Source organism: Macaca nemestrina, chromosome 15 (genome assembly GCF_043159975.1).
Source record: "Macaca nemestrina isolate mMacNem1 chromosome 15, mMacNem.hap1, whole genome shotgun sequence".
NCBI lineage: Eukaryota > Metazoa > Chordata > Mammalia > Primates > Cercopithecidae > Macaca > Macaca nemestrina.
In genome coordinates this window covers 88291661-88307669 of record NC_092139.1, presented here as the reverse complement: position 1 = coordinate 88307669, position 16009 = coordinate 88291661, and the positions used below count along the sequence as shown (strand labels likewise).

Sequence of the window (16009 nt, the reverse complement as noted above, 5' to 3'; positions counted from 1 at the left end):
GGATAGATGTGAATTTCTGTTTAATAACTCAACAATTTTATCTTACCCTGTAATGAGAATTTTCTTACATTTTTAGGCAGTACTTTGGCAATTACTGCCTCTCTTTAATAGAATAAGTGATCACTGCCACTAAAATTTGTGATCAAATTGTAGACATGTGATAATTTTTTAGTGTTATGATCTGCTGTAACAAATAATACCATCTGCTAGTTATAATATAAACACTTTAATATAGATCCTTATATACCAGGTGCTTAAGTCAAGATATTGCTACTGGCTATCAGCTATTTGGAAATTACAGTAAACATATTTTATCTGTGGAAATTTACAAATTCTATCACTAACACAAGAGGTGATTAGCATTTCATTTACTCTAGGTAGGAGACCAGAGCAAGAACAGAAGGTGCTTCATTTCCAAAACATTTTTAACATCTGTAGCATCATATTTCACAAAATGTAGAGATGTATGTTATGCCTATCTTTTGCTGAAACCCACAAAACTTCAGCATTCAATTTCCTGTCAAAGAGTAGATCCTAATTTTGTAAAAGTAACTGCTTTTAGAGATGCAAAGGACAATAACATCTGGGATCTTTTAAAAACTTTTTGATAGGAGATAGTTTTTCTTTCAAAAGTATGCTGCACGTAACACAGGACCATGTTTCTTTTAAAAAGTTTCTAGACAAAGAATTCAGACAAGAAAAATGTTCATATAATCATCAGTATGCTGTACTGTGGAAATGACTTCAGGGATTTTGTAGCAGCATGAATTATTCTGACTTTGAAAATTTGCTTTATCTTTATAAATAGGAGCTCATGATCTAGTAATCAAATAGTATTAAGAGGCTTACAACAGCAAAAGAGTAAGTGGCAACTTGCTTAACACTTCTCTACACTATAGTCCCGTTCTATAGAGAAAACAATGTTTGGCTCTTTCATCTGGTGCTTTTGGTAATTATCTTACTTTTAACCTAATATGCTGGTATTGTTATCTTGATTTATGAATTTTAAACATTACCTATTAACTATTAGGATATCTACATAAGAATTACGGCAGATGCACCAATTACAGGACTCTATTCCCACTATTCTCTCAATGTGTTAAATCAAATTGGTTTTGGTGAAATCAATATTTCATAATTAACATTATGACGACTATGTAAATATTGTTCTCTAAGTTTACATTTGTAGCACAGTATCTTCATTTTTCCTGACGTTGGTAAGATTGTCAGTGATAATTTCAAACTTCATATATACAAAATAATCAAAATATTTGCGTTCCATTCTTAATATGTTTAGACATCACTCCTCCAGCCTTCCATCCTTCTGCTCCCATCTCACTGGTTGCTCTCTGACTCCCTATCTTTGCCTTTCTCTGCTGGACTTCTTGTTCTCAGATTGCACATGATTCTCCTTTATTTAAATATCCCGTATTTATCTAAGTCTTTTGTTAAGTGACATATATCATGACCCTTTACCTCTAAATACTTCTGTGTGTATTTCCTAAGAGTATGAATATTCTCTTCTTAACTACAATATGGTATCAGATTCAGTAAATGTAAAATTGATACAATACTTTGATGTAATCTACTGCTAGTATTCTGATTTTATCAATTGAGCCAATTCTGTATAGCATGATTTTCCTCCAGTATTGGATCCAGTCTGCAATCATGTATTGCAATTAGTTGTCCTATCTCCTCAGTCCTCTCCAATACGGAAAGCCTCCTAAACCTTTCTTGCCTTCCACAGCAATTACATTTTTTTTAAATACTTTAAGTTCTAGGGTACATGTGCAAGATACAGTGGCCAGGCACAGTGGCTCACACCCATAATCCCAGCACTTTGGGATCACCCAAGGTCAGGGGTTCAAGACCATTCAGCCTGATCAACATGGTGAAACCCAATCTCTACTAAAAATACAAAAATTAGCCAGGCGTGATGGTACATGCCTGTAATTCCAGCTACCTGGGAGGCTGAGGCAGGAGAATCGCTTGAACCTAGCAGGTGGAGGTTGCAGGGAGACGAGATTGCGCGATTCCACCATTGCACTCTAGCCTGGGCAACAAGAAAAAAAATCCCTCTTTTTTTTTTTTTTTTTTTGAGACGGAGTCTCGCTCTGTCGCCCAGGCTGGAGTACAGTGGCCAGATCTCAGCTCACTGCAAGCTCCGCCTCCCGGGTTCACGCCATTCTCCTGCCTCAGCCTCCCGAGTAGCTGGGACTACCAGCTAGCTTTTTTTTTTCGTACTTTTTAGTAGAGACGGGGTTTCACCGTGTTAGCCAGGATGGTCTCAATCTCCTGACCTTGTGATCCGCCCATCTCGGCCTCCCAAAGTGCTGGGATTACAGGCTTGAGCCACCGTGCCCGACCCAAAAAATCCTCCTTAAAAAAGAAAAAAAAAAAGATACAGTCCCCTCCACCACCTGTTATTAATAGAATTTTCTTATTTTGTGGTTTGTCTTAGTTCCACTGGTTTAAAAATTTTATTTCTTATTCCTTTCCAATAGCTATTTGTTATCTATTTTTCATATTCTTTTTTGTTTTATTATATTTTTTCTTGCTCCAATATCAGTTATAAGTATTTTTCCTGTTCTTTGATTCCAAACATTATTTCTGTTTTATCCCAGTCTATTTTAGTTGTTACTATAGGTCTCAACTACTCATGCTAAAATTTTGCTCAAATGACTGATGATCTTTGGCTATTTACATTTTAGAAGGGGATTTTAGGAAGGGAGCTGGTATAGTGTAATTGTCTACTGGTGGTGTAGAAACCAAGGAGGGGAAGAAGGTTACAGGTCCTTTGATTAAAGTATGTAAACTTCTGATAACAGCTCTCGTCAAAGTCCAATGTTTACCAAGTTTAATTCACAGAATAGTATATTTAAGATTCAAGAGACTTAGGGAAAAAAAAATGATGAGAAATGGAGAGGCCACTGCCCACTGTGGGGTAAGAGAGAGCAACCAATTTAGAACTTGATGAATTTTTCTCTTTTCAGAACTGCACTTTACCCTGCCTTCCAAAGCACTCAGTTTTTCCAAGTGGTGAGCTGCTCAAGCTTCACTGGAAGATTTTCTGATGTCTTGTAGGGTCTTCACACTGCAGGCACTTCGGCAGCACGTTTGCAGTCCTGCTTCATCAATCACTTCTCCACCTGCTTCCCATTCTTCACAATGGATTGAATTATGGCACAGTGATTGAATGTATGACTTTAAAACAAGACTGCTTGGGTTTCAATACTAACTTTGCCACTTACTGAGTATGTGAAAATCAGCAAATTGCTTAATGATTCCGCTTCTCCATATTCTTATCTAGAAAATGGAGATAATAGGAATGTTATGGACGTCAACTGCTCTCCGTTCTATTATTGTCTTTCCTAGTCTCTGTACTTTAGGTTTTTGGCCTGTATAAATTGACTTCTTAAAAATTATTTTACCATCATTTGTCTGAAGTTTGGAGAAGGAAAAGAGATTGATGCCTGTTGTTAATTCATCAGACTTAAAGAAAAATTAATCCTTTTAATTTTACCCTCTTTGTCATTTTTTCCTGAGCAGTGAACCACTATGTAATTTATAAGTTCTCTTTAACATATTTTATATTAAGACCAGAAAAGAATCAGAATTTTTTATCTATATAAAAATACTCATTCTTTTTTCCAAGATATTTTACTAGAATTAATTACGTGTATAAGGGTCATAAACTATTAAATCATTGATTTTTTTGAGATACTGCTTATTTGTGTGAGAATTTATGTTAAGTATGAATTAACGACACATTCTTATAAAATATAAAATTACAAAAGGGATTTTTTACTATGTATTAAAAAGGTAAGCAGAACCTCTATATTCTATGCAGGTATTTTATAAAAATTCAGTTAAATATTTATAAAATGAAAGTTAAAAGCAGCACTTTTGAAAAGCAGTTAATGAACAGCCATCAACGGAGCTATCATTGTAACAGCAAAATGCTTTGCATCTCCATTAACATCAGTGGTGGTGAAGCAGGTCAAGTTTAATCAAGGGCAGTCAAAGATAAACTGAGAAACTGAACTATAAAACGCTGTCCTAGGCCAGGTGCCGTGGCTCACCCCTGTAATCCCAGCACTTTGGGAGGCTGAGGCAGGCAATCACCCAGGGTCAGGAATTCAAGACGAGCCTGACCAACACGGAGAAGCCTTTCCGTCTCCACTGAAAATACAAAGTTAGCCGGGCATGGTGATGCATCCCTGTAGTCCCAGCTACTCAGGAGGCTGAGGCCGGAGAATCACTTGAACCCAAGAGGCAGAGGTTAAGGGCCATTACACTCCAGTCTAGGCAAGAAGAGCGAAACTCTGTCTCCAAAAAAAAAAAAAAAAAAAAAAAAAGGCTGTCCTTTGCAGGAGCTGAAGGCAGAAAGAAAGCGAAGGAGAGCCGTGAAATTAGCAATGAATTAGTAAGCCTTACTGCCTGGAACTTGTAATTCGCTGTCAGATTTTAGTATCAATTAAAGTAGATTAATAGACCAATCATTGTTTCTCTATCTTATATGCCTCTTCATCATCCCCCTGTAGAGGCTCCCACGAAAGGTGGAAGACAGAGTGGGTCAAAAATTCAATTCATTTCTCTGCTCAATCACTTTTTAAATAATGCTGGCATCTACATTTGCTGGACACCAGAATTATGATTTCTTCAAAACAGGAATAAATGTAGTTATTGACAGCCTATAGCCCTCATTTCCAAAGAGGCTTAACTCCTTTTTATTCAACTGAGGAAGCAATTCCCTGCAATGTGAGCACTCAGCAATTCACATCTCCTTTTACCACTAGGGGCTACCGTGGTGAAGTGAATGATGAAGAGGATGTAACAAATTTAGTATTACTTTAAATGCTCAAATTCACGTAGATCTGCAAAAACAGTACCACAAGGACAAAAAAAATTTTGCTCTCGATCATTTTATAATAATGTTCATTAATGAAGCTAAAGCCTCCCTGCTTTGACTTTGTTTTTTAAACATCAGTGACAAATAGATTCCTCTAAATTGTAAGAGAGCTCATGAAACAGCAGGGATATTTAAGTAAAGGATTAATTTTTTTAGAAGTAATTTTGAACTTTAAATGATTATAGCACAGCCTATGTAAACAAGAAGACAGACCAGCTTATTAAAAAGCAGTGTGCGGCCCGGGCGCAGTGGCTCACACCTGTAATCCCAACACTTTCGGAGGCTGAGGTGGCCGGATCACGAGGTCAAGAGATCGAGACCATCCTGGCCAACATGGTGAAATCCTGTCTTTACCGAAAATACAAAAATTAGCTGGGCGTGGTGGCACACGCCTGTAGTCCCAGCTACTTGGGAGGCCGAGGCAGGAGAATCGCTTGAACCCGGGAGAAGGAGGTTGCAGTGAGGCAAGAAAGCAGTGTGTAAATTATCTAGACCACAAAAAGCTGAGATACAGTGTTCTGTTTTCTAATATTCTTCATGTTTGCACGCTGTCTCAATGAAAAGCAAGTACCCAAGACACCGTTTTAGAAGATGCAAACCAAAACTGGAAACAGAATTTTGTCACCAACATAAATGTGAAAACTTAAAAGCATATCTAGGAAATTTGAAAACTGCTAACATCACTGCTTGTAGGTTAAATCCTACTCATTGTAACCTGATTACAAAATCTTTATGATAGAAACTTCAATGTTTAAATGAGGATAGACACAGGAAAAGAGTACAGATGTTATAAATGTAGCAGATTTTTATTACATTTATGAAATACTCTAATTTGTGAAGTGCTTTTATATTCATATGTTACTCAATCCTGGCAGTAATCTTAGTAAGACATGAGTTCAAACAGGCATTGGTATCTTACAAATGCTGCAGTAAGGAAGACTGAGGCTCACTCAGGCAGGTTAGATAGCACCAGGTTGTACAAACACCCGAACCTACCTAACAATGTAGCCAATTGTTCTTTCACTTTAATGTTTATGAGAACTTCCAAGTATTAAAATGCAAATCATTAAGCTGTAATACAGTCGGCCTTAACAGAGAATACAATTTCCATTTCCAGCTGCTGCATTCAGGCAGGAACATCTTACCTGTGCAGGTAGGCAAGTCACATGAATCAATGGGCCTTTAGACAATGCAAGTGCTTAGGTGTGCTTCATTTGAATGACCGTCCACATGGCGCCCCTATAGGACTCCACAGCTATCTAAAGGATGGATAACTGAGATCACTGGTAAGGGAGCTGTCTGGAAAGCTTCTTCAAAAAGGGCATGAGTTGAAAGACACATTCCTTTTTGTGTGAGGACTTTCTTTCCTGCCTGAAGAGAGACTGAGTTGGGGTGAAGTTTGGCCCAACTCATCAATTTAATGGAATTGACTTAAAGAGAGATATGACTGGGGGTCAAGGTGACGGACTCATGAAATGAGTTAGAAAAAAGAGAAAGGATCTTTGAAGGCTGGGATTACAAGAAAAGGGAATAAGTAGTACAACTGAGAAAGCTGGATGTGTTTTAAAAGGTGCTCAGATATCAGTGTGATGAGTGGAGTAATACACGAGGAGGAGCAAAAAAAAAAGCTAAAAATCAAATATATATAAATCAAATATTGTCATTGATTTGAGTATTTTCACTTTTTAGAGCTATTTTCAGTTATTTAACATTATTAGCAAATTAAAAGCTGCCAGATATTTTACCTCAGCATCAAAATTAGTATCAATTATTATACTAATAGCAGTAAAGACAATAATGGCATTGACTGGGTTGTGACTATATGCCAGACACTTTTCTAAGGACCCTATGGTATTAACTTTTATAATAAAGTTATTACTTCTACTTTAAATATCAAGATAATAACGTACAGCAAACTTTGGGTAACTTGCCCGAAACTACAAAACTAGGAAATGGCACACTCAGAAACATTAAGCTCCACAGCATTTTGTCTTATCATTTTTTAGGCCATTATCTATAAATAGTGATCTGCTTGCTCATTTGCATTTTGGTAAACCCCAGAATTTATGTAAATTTTACATCAGAATGATACTGTTTGAATATTCACAAATTACTCTGGGTGGGGACAAAGCCTGTTTGGCTTTCTGAGACAAGGGATGTAAACGAAAAAGTGTCCGAGACAGGTCTCAATCAATTTACAAGTTTCTTCTTCTTCTAAGGTTAAAGACATGCCTGGATGACAGGTCTGTGCCTTTCTCCAAAAATATTTTAGGGCTTCAATATTTAGAGGAGAAAAGGAAGGCTGAGGGGAAAAGAGGGAGGGTATGGTCACGTTACTGAATCCATAAGTTGCAAGAGAAAACAAGCAGGTAGAGGAATAGTCAGTTACTTAATTTGTCTCCTAGCTCAGTAAATCAGCACTTTACATAAGGTGAACATAGAGTAGGTACCTCTGGAGAAATTTAACCGTTTATCAGTAGCTATCTGCTTAGGAAAAAAAAGAAAGGCAGTTTCTTGCGTGACTCAGCTTTCAGCTTAACTTTTCCTTTTGGCATAGTAAATTGGCATTCCAAGTTTTTATTTTCCTTTCGCAGGGAAAAAAAAACAAATATTGTAGTTTTGTCTGGTGATCATTTTGTTGTGAAATTCGTTAATAACACTAAATGAGTATCCATAAGCATCATGATCAATTGCCCGGAGGCACTCCTCTGTCCTGCTGGTATCTGTTCTTGTGGACTGTGTCATAATCACCGTTCTGACCAGTGTGCTTTTGATTTGCACTTCTCTGATGATTAATGAGGGTTGAGCATGTTTTCATGTTTATTGGTGGCTGTTACATCTTTTGAGCAGTGTATGTTCATGTCCCTAATCCATTTATTAATTGGATTTTTTGGTCTGACTTATTTAAGGACTTTAAGACAGATCCTACCTTTGTCAGATGTGTAGTGTGGAAACATTTGCTTCCATATAATGGCTAATATTTGAATATTTGAATTTTTTATAATGGCTCAATAGGTTCTCAAATGTCACTTTTTCGATTCCATAAAAAGAGTTTCAAACTTGCTGAACTGAAATCCCAGTACCATTCTGCGACATAAAACAGCACACATCAGAAAGCGTTCTACCAGATAGCTTGTTTCTAGTTTTTAGGATTAGATATTCATATTTTCTATACTATTTAAGGGCTCAACAGGCTCCAAAATGTCACTTCTTAGATTCTACCAAAAAAGTGTTTGGAAGCTGTTTCATCAAAATGCACGTTCCATTCTGTAACATAAAACAGCATGCCACAAAGCGTTTTCACAGATTGCTTGCTTCTAGTTTTTAGGGATGAATATTCATATTTTTAAATCAAGTCTCAACAGGCTCGAAAACTTCACTTTTTAGATTCTACAAAGAGTGTTTTGAACTTGTTGAATCAAAGAGTATGTATTATTCTGTGACAAAAAGCAGCACATCACAAAGCATTTTCACAGATGCTTCCTTCTAGTTTTTAGAACTGGATATTCATATGTTTCTATAAGGGCTCAATAGGGCCAGAAATGTCAATTATTAGATTCTACAAAAAAACTGTTTGGAAGCTGTTTCATCAAAAGGCAGGTTCCATTGCTGACATAAAACAGCACGTCACAAAGCATTTCCACAGACAGCTTGTTTCTAGTTTTTGGAACTGGATATTTGTACGTTCCTATAAAGGCTCAATACGCTCAGTAATGTCACTTCTTGGACTCTACAAAGTGTGTGGAAGTCGTTTCGTCAAAAAGCAGGTTCAATTCTGTGACATGAAACAGCACATCACAAAGCATTTTCACAGGTAGGTTTTTTCCTAATATTTTGGACTGAATATTAATATCTTATAAGGGCTCAATGAAATAGAAAATGTCACTTCTTAGATTCTACAAAAAGAGTTAACTTGTTGACTAAAAACACAGGTTCCATTCTGCTACATAAAACAGCATGTCACAAAGCATTTTCACAGATAGCTTGTTTCTAGTTCTTAAGACAGGATATCCATGTTCCTAGAAGGGCTCAAGAGGCTAGGAAATGTCACTTTTTAGATTGTATAAAAGTGTGTTTGGAAGCTGTTTCATCAAAATGCAGGTTCAATTCTGTGATATAAAACAGCACATCACAAAGCGTTTTCACAGAGCGCTTGTTTCTAATATTTATGACTAAATATTTGCATTTTTTTACAAGGGCTCAATAGGTTTGAGAATGTCACTTCTTAGATTCTACAAAAACAGTTTTGAACGTGTTGAATAAAAAAGGTTCCATTTTGTGACATAAAGCAACACATCACAAGGCAATTTCATAACTTTTTTTTCTTCTCATTTTTAGGACTGGATATTCATATGTTCCTATAAAGGCTCAGTAAGAGAGGAAATGTCACTTTGTTAGATTCTACAAAGAGAGTGTTTGGAACTTGTCAACTCAAAACACAAGTTCCATTCTGCGACATAAAACAGCACATCACAAAGTGTTCTCACAGGTTTTTTTTTTTGTTTTTTTTTTTTTTTTGGGGACGGAGTCTTGCTCTGTCGCCCAGGCTGGAGTGCAGTGACGCGGTCTCGGCTCACTGCAAGCTCCCGCTCCTGGGTTCACGCCATTCTCCTGCCACAGCCTCCCGAGTAGTTGGGACTACAGGCGCCCACCACCTCGCCTGGCTTTTTTTTTTTTTTTTTTTTTTTTTTTTTTTTGGTATTTTCAGTAGAGACGGGGTTTCACCATGTTAGCCAGAATGGTCTCGATCTCCTGACCTCGTGATACACCCACCTCGGCCTCCCAAAGTGCTGGGATTATAGGTGTGAGCCACCGCGCCTGGCCTCTCACAAGTATCTTATTTCTAGTTTTTAGGACTGGATATTCATATTTTCTTATAGAAGCTCCATAGGTTTGGAAATGTCACTTCTTACATTCTACAAAAAGAGTGTTTCAACTTTGGTGAATCAAAACACAGGTACCACTCTGTGACATAAAACAGCACTTCACAACGCATTTTCACATATAGCTTGTTTCTAGTATTTAAGACTGGATATCCGTACGTTCCCATAAGGGCTTAACAGGTTTGGAGATTTCACTTCTTAGATTCTACAGAAAGAGTGTTTGAAAGCTGTTTCATCAAAATGCAGGTTCCATTCTGTGACATAAAATAGTACATAACACTGCATTTTCAGAGACAGTTTTTTTATTCTCATTTTTAGGAGTGAATACTTGTATGTTTGTCTAATAGATTCCATTGTGACATAAAACAGCATGTCACAAAGCATTTTCAGAGATAACTTTTTTCTAGTTTTTAGGGATGGATATTTTTACTTTTTTAATAAAAGCTCAATAGATTTGGAAACAGCACTTCTTAGATTCTACATCAGAGTGTTTTGAACATGTTGAATCACCACAGGAACCGTTCTGTGACATAAAACTGCATGTCACAAAGCATTTTTACAGGTAGCTTGTTTCTAGTTTTTAGAACTGGATTTTGTATTTTTCTGTAAGAATTCAACTGACTCGGAAATGTCACTTCTTAGAGTCTACAGAAAGTGTGTTTGGAAGCTGTTTCATCAAAACTCAGGTTCCATTCTTTGATATAAAACACATCACAAAGCATTTTCGACAGATAACTTGTTTCTCGTTTTTAGGGTTATTCATATTTTGTATAAAACTCAGTAGGTTTGGTGACATCACTTCTTAGGTTATACAAAAAGAATGTCTCACGGTTGTTGAATCAAAACACAGGTACCATTTCTGACATAAAACAGCGTATCAGAAATCGTTATCACAGATAGCGTGTTTCTAGTTTTTCGGACTGAATATATGTATGTTCCTGTAAGGGTTCATTGGCTCAGATATGTCACTTCTTAAGAGTATACAAAAAAATTGTTTGGAAAATGTTTAATCAATATACAGGTTCAATTTTGTGATATGAAACAGCACATCAAGAAGTGTTTTCGCTGATAGCTTGTTTCTAGTTTTTATAGCTGCATGTTTGTATTTTCTTATGAGGGCTCAATAAGGTAAAAAACATCACTTCTTAGATTCTACAAAGAGAGTTCAGAACTTGTTGAAGCAAAACACAGGTTCCATTCCATGGCATAAAATAGCACATCACAAAGTGTTTTTACAGATAGCTTGTTTCTAGTTTTTATTACAAGATACTCGTATGTTCCTATAAATGCTCAATAGATTCGAAATGTCACTTCTTAGATTCTACAGAAAGAGAGTTGGGAACCTGTTTTATCAAAATGCAGGTTCAATTCTGTATTATAAAATTGCACATCAAAAAGTGTTTTCCGAAATAGCTTGTTTCTAGACTTTAGGACTGGATATTTGTATGTTCCTATAAGGTCCCAATAGGCTCAGAAATGTCACTTCTTAAGACTCTACAATAGGGTTTTGAACCTGTTTCCTCAAAACGTAAGTTCATTTCTGTAATATAAAGCATCACATCACAAAGTGTGTTGACAGCTTGCTTCTGGCAGTTAGGGCTAAATATTCCTGTTTTCTTATGGCTCAAAAGGCTTGGATACATCACTTTTCAGATTCTACAAAGTGTTTGGAACCTGTTTCATAAAAACACAGGTTTAATTCTGTGTTATGAAACAGCATATCAAAAAGCACTTTCAGCCAGGCATGGTGGTTCACGTTTGCAATCCCAGCACTTTAGGAGGCCGAGGGGGGCAGATCACGAGGTCAACAGATTCTACAAAATGACTGATTTCAACTTGTTGAATCAAAACCCAGGTTCAATTTTATGATATAAAACAGCACCTCACGAAGCATTTTCACAGACAGCTTATTTCTAGTTTTTACAACTGGATATTCATATTTTCTTATGAAAGCTCAATAGGATCAAAATAATCAATTCTTAGATTCTACAAAAAGAGTGGTTTGAACTTGCTGCATCAAAACACAGGTTGCATTCTGTGACGTAAAACAGCACACCAAAAAGCATTTTCACAGATAGCTTTTGTATGGTGTGTGTTTGTTTGAGATGGAGTTTCACTCTTGTTGCCCAGGCTACTAGAGTGCAATGGCACGATCTTGGCTCACCACAACTTCCTGCCTCCCAGGTTCAAGCAATTCTTCTGCCTCAGCCTCCCGGGTAGCTGGGATTACAGGCATGCACCACCACGCCCGGCTAATTTTGTATTTTTAGTAGACACAGGGTTTCTCCATGTTGGTCAGGCTGATCTCAAACTCCCAACGTCAGGTGATCCACACGTCTTGGCCTCCCAAAGTGCTGAGATTACAGGCATGAGCCACCGTGCTCGGCACTGTCTCTAGTTTTTGAAACTAAATATCTGTATGTTCATATAAGAGCTCAATAAACTCAGAAATGTCACTGTTAGATTCTACAAAAAGAGTGTTTGAAAGCTGTTTCATCAAAACTCAAGTTCCATTCTGTAACATAAAACAGCACATCACAAAGCTTTTTCACTGATAGCTTTTTTCCTAGTATTTTGGACATTCATACCTTCCTCTAAAGGCGCAATAGGCTCTAAAATGTCACTTTTAAGATTCTACAATAAGAGAGTTTGGAATCTAATTCATCAACACACAGGTTCAATTCTGTGAGATAAAATAGCACATTACAAAGCATTTTGACAGATCACTTGTTTCTAGTCTTTAGGGCTGGATATTCATACATTTTTATAAGGGCTCATAGACTGAGAAATGTCACTTCTTAGATTCTACAAGAAAAGTGTTTGGAAGCTGTTTTATCAAAATGCAAGTTCAATTCTGTGATATAAAACAGTACATCACAAGGCATTTTCACAGATAGCTTGTCTCTAGTTTTTAGGGCTAAATATTTGTATTTTTGTATAAAGGCTCAACATGTTCAGAAACATCACTTCTTAGACTACACAATAGTGTTTTGAACTTGTTAAACCAAAGCACAGGTTCCATTTTATGAATACAGCACATCACAGTGTACTTTCTCAGATACACTTTCTAATTTTTAGGACTGGATATTCGTATTTTATAAAGGTTCAATAGACTAAAAACTGTCACTTCTTAGATTCCCTAAGGAAAGTGGTAATCTTCCTTCCTGGGTAAGAGAATGTTGCTTTCATGAATCTCCTATTAACAATACATTTGTATTGTTTGGGGATTTTTGTTCTTTATTGACAAGTAATTGTATATATTCACAGGGGACATAGTAATGTTTCACAACAGAAAACGTATAGTGACCAGAAAATAAGGAAAAATAAGGAAAATAAATCTCCTGGATCCCCAAATCGCTAAGCCAAAGGAAAAAGTCAAGCTGGGAACTCCATCAAGCAAACCTGCCTTCCATTTTATTTCTAAATAAGGTAACTACAAAGATTTCAAAAGCTATATACCTCCCTCATAATTTGTCAGAAAGGAAATTTCTTTCAGGTCTCAAGATCGTTACCCTAAAACAGTTCTGTTGAATTTCACACTGGCAATGTAAATTGATAAGATTATCTTCACAGGTAGGGGACAAAGGACAGAATCCAAAGTCATCCTTTTCCTCACCTGAGACAAATATGTATCTGATGGCTTTCTCTGCCCAGTTGTTTACTAAAAATGCAGATTCACTAAGCCAGACTCAGGCATGAGTGACTATTCCTCCATGGCATCTCCCATGTAGATTGTGTGTTCAGTGATAGGCTAATTAGGACTCAAAAGAATGCAACCGTTTGTCTCCTATCTAACCTATGACCTGGAAGCACCCATCCCCAAACCTGATTCAACTTGTCTCACCTTTCTAGACAGAAGCAATGTACATCTCACACACATTGACTGATGTCTCATCTCTTCCTAAAACATATAAAACGCAGCTGTGCCCCAAGCACCTTGGCCACATGTCATCAGGACCCTCCTGAGGCTGTGTCCTTAATCTTGGCAAAATAAACTTTCAAAATTGATTGCAACCTGTCTCAGATACTTTTGGTTCATGACTTTAACAAGTCTCTCCCTATCCCTTCCCAGCCTCTAGTATCCTACGTTTTTGAGTGGTAGCAGTTCAAAGCTAGCAGGACTTAAAATCTTAACAATAGTCTAATATTCTCAATTTTTAGGATGTTTCCAAGTCATCTGGAGGGCTTGTTAAAATATGTATTTCTGGAGCCCAACCCCAGAGTTTCTGACTTAGTAAGTCTAGAATGAGGCACAGGAATTGGATTTTTTCAAAAGTTTACAATTGATGATGATGCAACTGGTGTAACCCTTTCCTTCTACACATGTAAAAGCTGGGGCCAACAGACACGGCGTGAGTGGTGCCGCTAGTTCTACGAAGGGCTGGCCAGTAAGAACTTTCCGTGATGATGCACACACTCTTCTGTTCTCTCCAACATGGTAGCCACATTTGAGTACTGAGCACTTAAAATGTGGCTAGTGCAACTGAGATGTCAAATTTTTAATGCAATTTAATCTTAATGAATTTAAATTCAAATGATCACATGACTAATAACTGGAACTACCATGTTGGACAGTGCATTTCTAGAAGTGAGGTCTCCTAACTCCCAAGCCAGTAAACTTTCTAATTCATAGCACTGCCTTTATTATATTCCCCGAGACAAGAGAGAGTTTGGTCGGGAAAAAGCCTGAGAGAAAGGCCTTAAGAAAAGAAAGGATTAAAGCATTCTTGTGAAGCTGACGACGAAGAGCCTTCAACCCAGAATAAAAATCGAAAAGAAAGGACTGGATATTCACTTCCAGAGGACTCATGCAGGGGCTTTTGGAGGACATGACATCAAGAGGCCTTCATGCCAACAAAACACAATCAGACCACCCAGTTTGGCTTGGCAGCCACTATTTCTATAGAAGATTTCTTCAGAGCCACTATCATTGTCATCTCCATGATATGGACACCAACAGGGACACCGGGAGCCTATTTAGTTGGTCAGATTTACTCATTTGCTTTTCTGTAATAAAGATTTATTTTTTTTATTTTTTTTTTTTGAGACGGAGTCTCGCTCTGCCGCCCAGGCTGGAGTGCAGTGGCCGGATCTCAGCTCACTGCAAGCTCCGCCTCCCGGGTTTACGCCATTCTCCTGCCTCAGCCTCCGGAGTAGCTGGGACTACAGGCGCCCGCCACCGCGCCCGGCTAGTTTTTTGTATTTTTTTAGTAGAGACGGGGTTTCACCGTGTTAGCCAGGATGGTCTCGATCTCCTGACCTCGTGATCCACCCATCTCGGCCTCCCACAGTGCTGGGATTACAGGCTTGAGCCACCGTGCCCGGCCTGTAATAATATCATCAAGAGATATCCAACCCCTGCTGGCACAGCTCCCTACATGTCACCTTCTCTATTGCACACGCAACATTGATGAAGGCAGAAATTATGTAGGCAGATAGTGAGTGTAAGGAAGTCCTAGGTAAGGTTTTCCTTTTAATGAAAAGAGGCCCCTGTATCATTTCTTTTCTAACAAAGAGCATCCTGTAAAACTGAGCTACAGACATTGATAAGCTCACATGGGAATGCTGGCAGCTGTGCCAATAGGAAAAGCCTACCTGTGGGCCAGGCATGCTCAACACGGGGGCGCTCCACCTTCCCTTTTCTCTGTCAACCACAGGTACAGTAAGGAACAAACAATACGGTGCCGGTAAGGTAGAGAACTCATCTGCATAATAAAAGATTAGTGTGGGATGGCCAGCTTCTTCATGTACCATGCAAACGTCACACCTGGTTCAACCAATCTCTCCGGCCCTGCGTAAGTCAGACACCACCTCCTCAAGCTCCTTTATAAAACCTTGTGCATTTCACCACAAAACCGGAAGACCCACTCAGGTGCCCCTCTCCCCCTGCAAAAGAGAGAGCTATTCTCTTTTTCTTTCACCTATTAATCCACCACTCTTGAACTCACTTCTTGTGTGTCTACATCCCTGATTTTCCTAGTGTTAGATGACAAACCTCAGATATTACCCCAAACAATGCTGCTTCAACATTCTTTCAAATCTCAATTCAATTGTGTTGTTTCAAGAAAAAGTCATTGTTCAGGGGTCCGCAAACTATACCCTGCAGCCAAAATCTGGCCCACCACTTGTTTTTGTAAATAAAGTTTATGGGAACACAGCCCCAGTAACTTATTTAAACACTATTGCTGCTGCCTGGGTATGACTTCAGAGGTTA

At 37.9% G+C, this 16009-nt stretch overlaps 1 long non-coding RNA gene across 3 annotated transcripts in view; it reads right to left on the bottom strand.

Moving 5' to 3' along the window:
* The window catches only part of LOC105480636 (uncharacterized), a 79081-nt gene that overhangs the window by 55657 nt on the left and 7415 nt on the right, over nucleotides 1-16009 (bottom strand). The window contains exon 3 of one of the 3 annotated variants that reach the window (XR_011613922.1): nucleotides 15391-15500. The exons of the other annotated variants lie outside the window; for them this stretch is intronic. This is a non-coding gene — a long non-coding RNA (uncharacterized lncRNA). The remainder of the gene's footprint in view (nucleotides 1-15390; nucleotides 15501-16009) is intronic. 3 annotated transcript variants of the gene reach the window in all.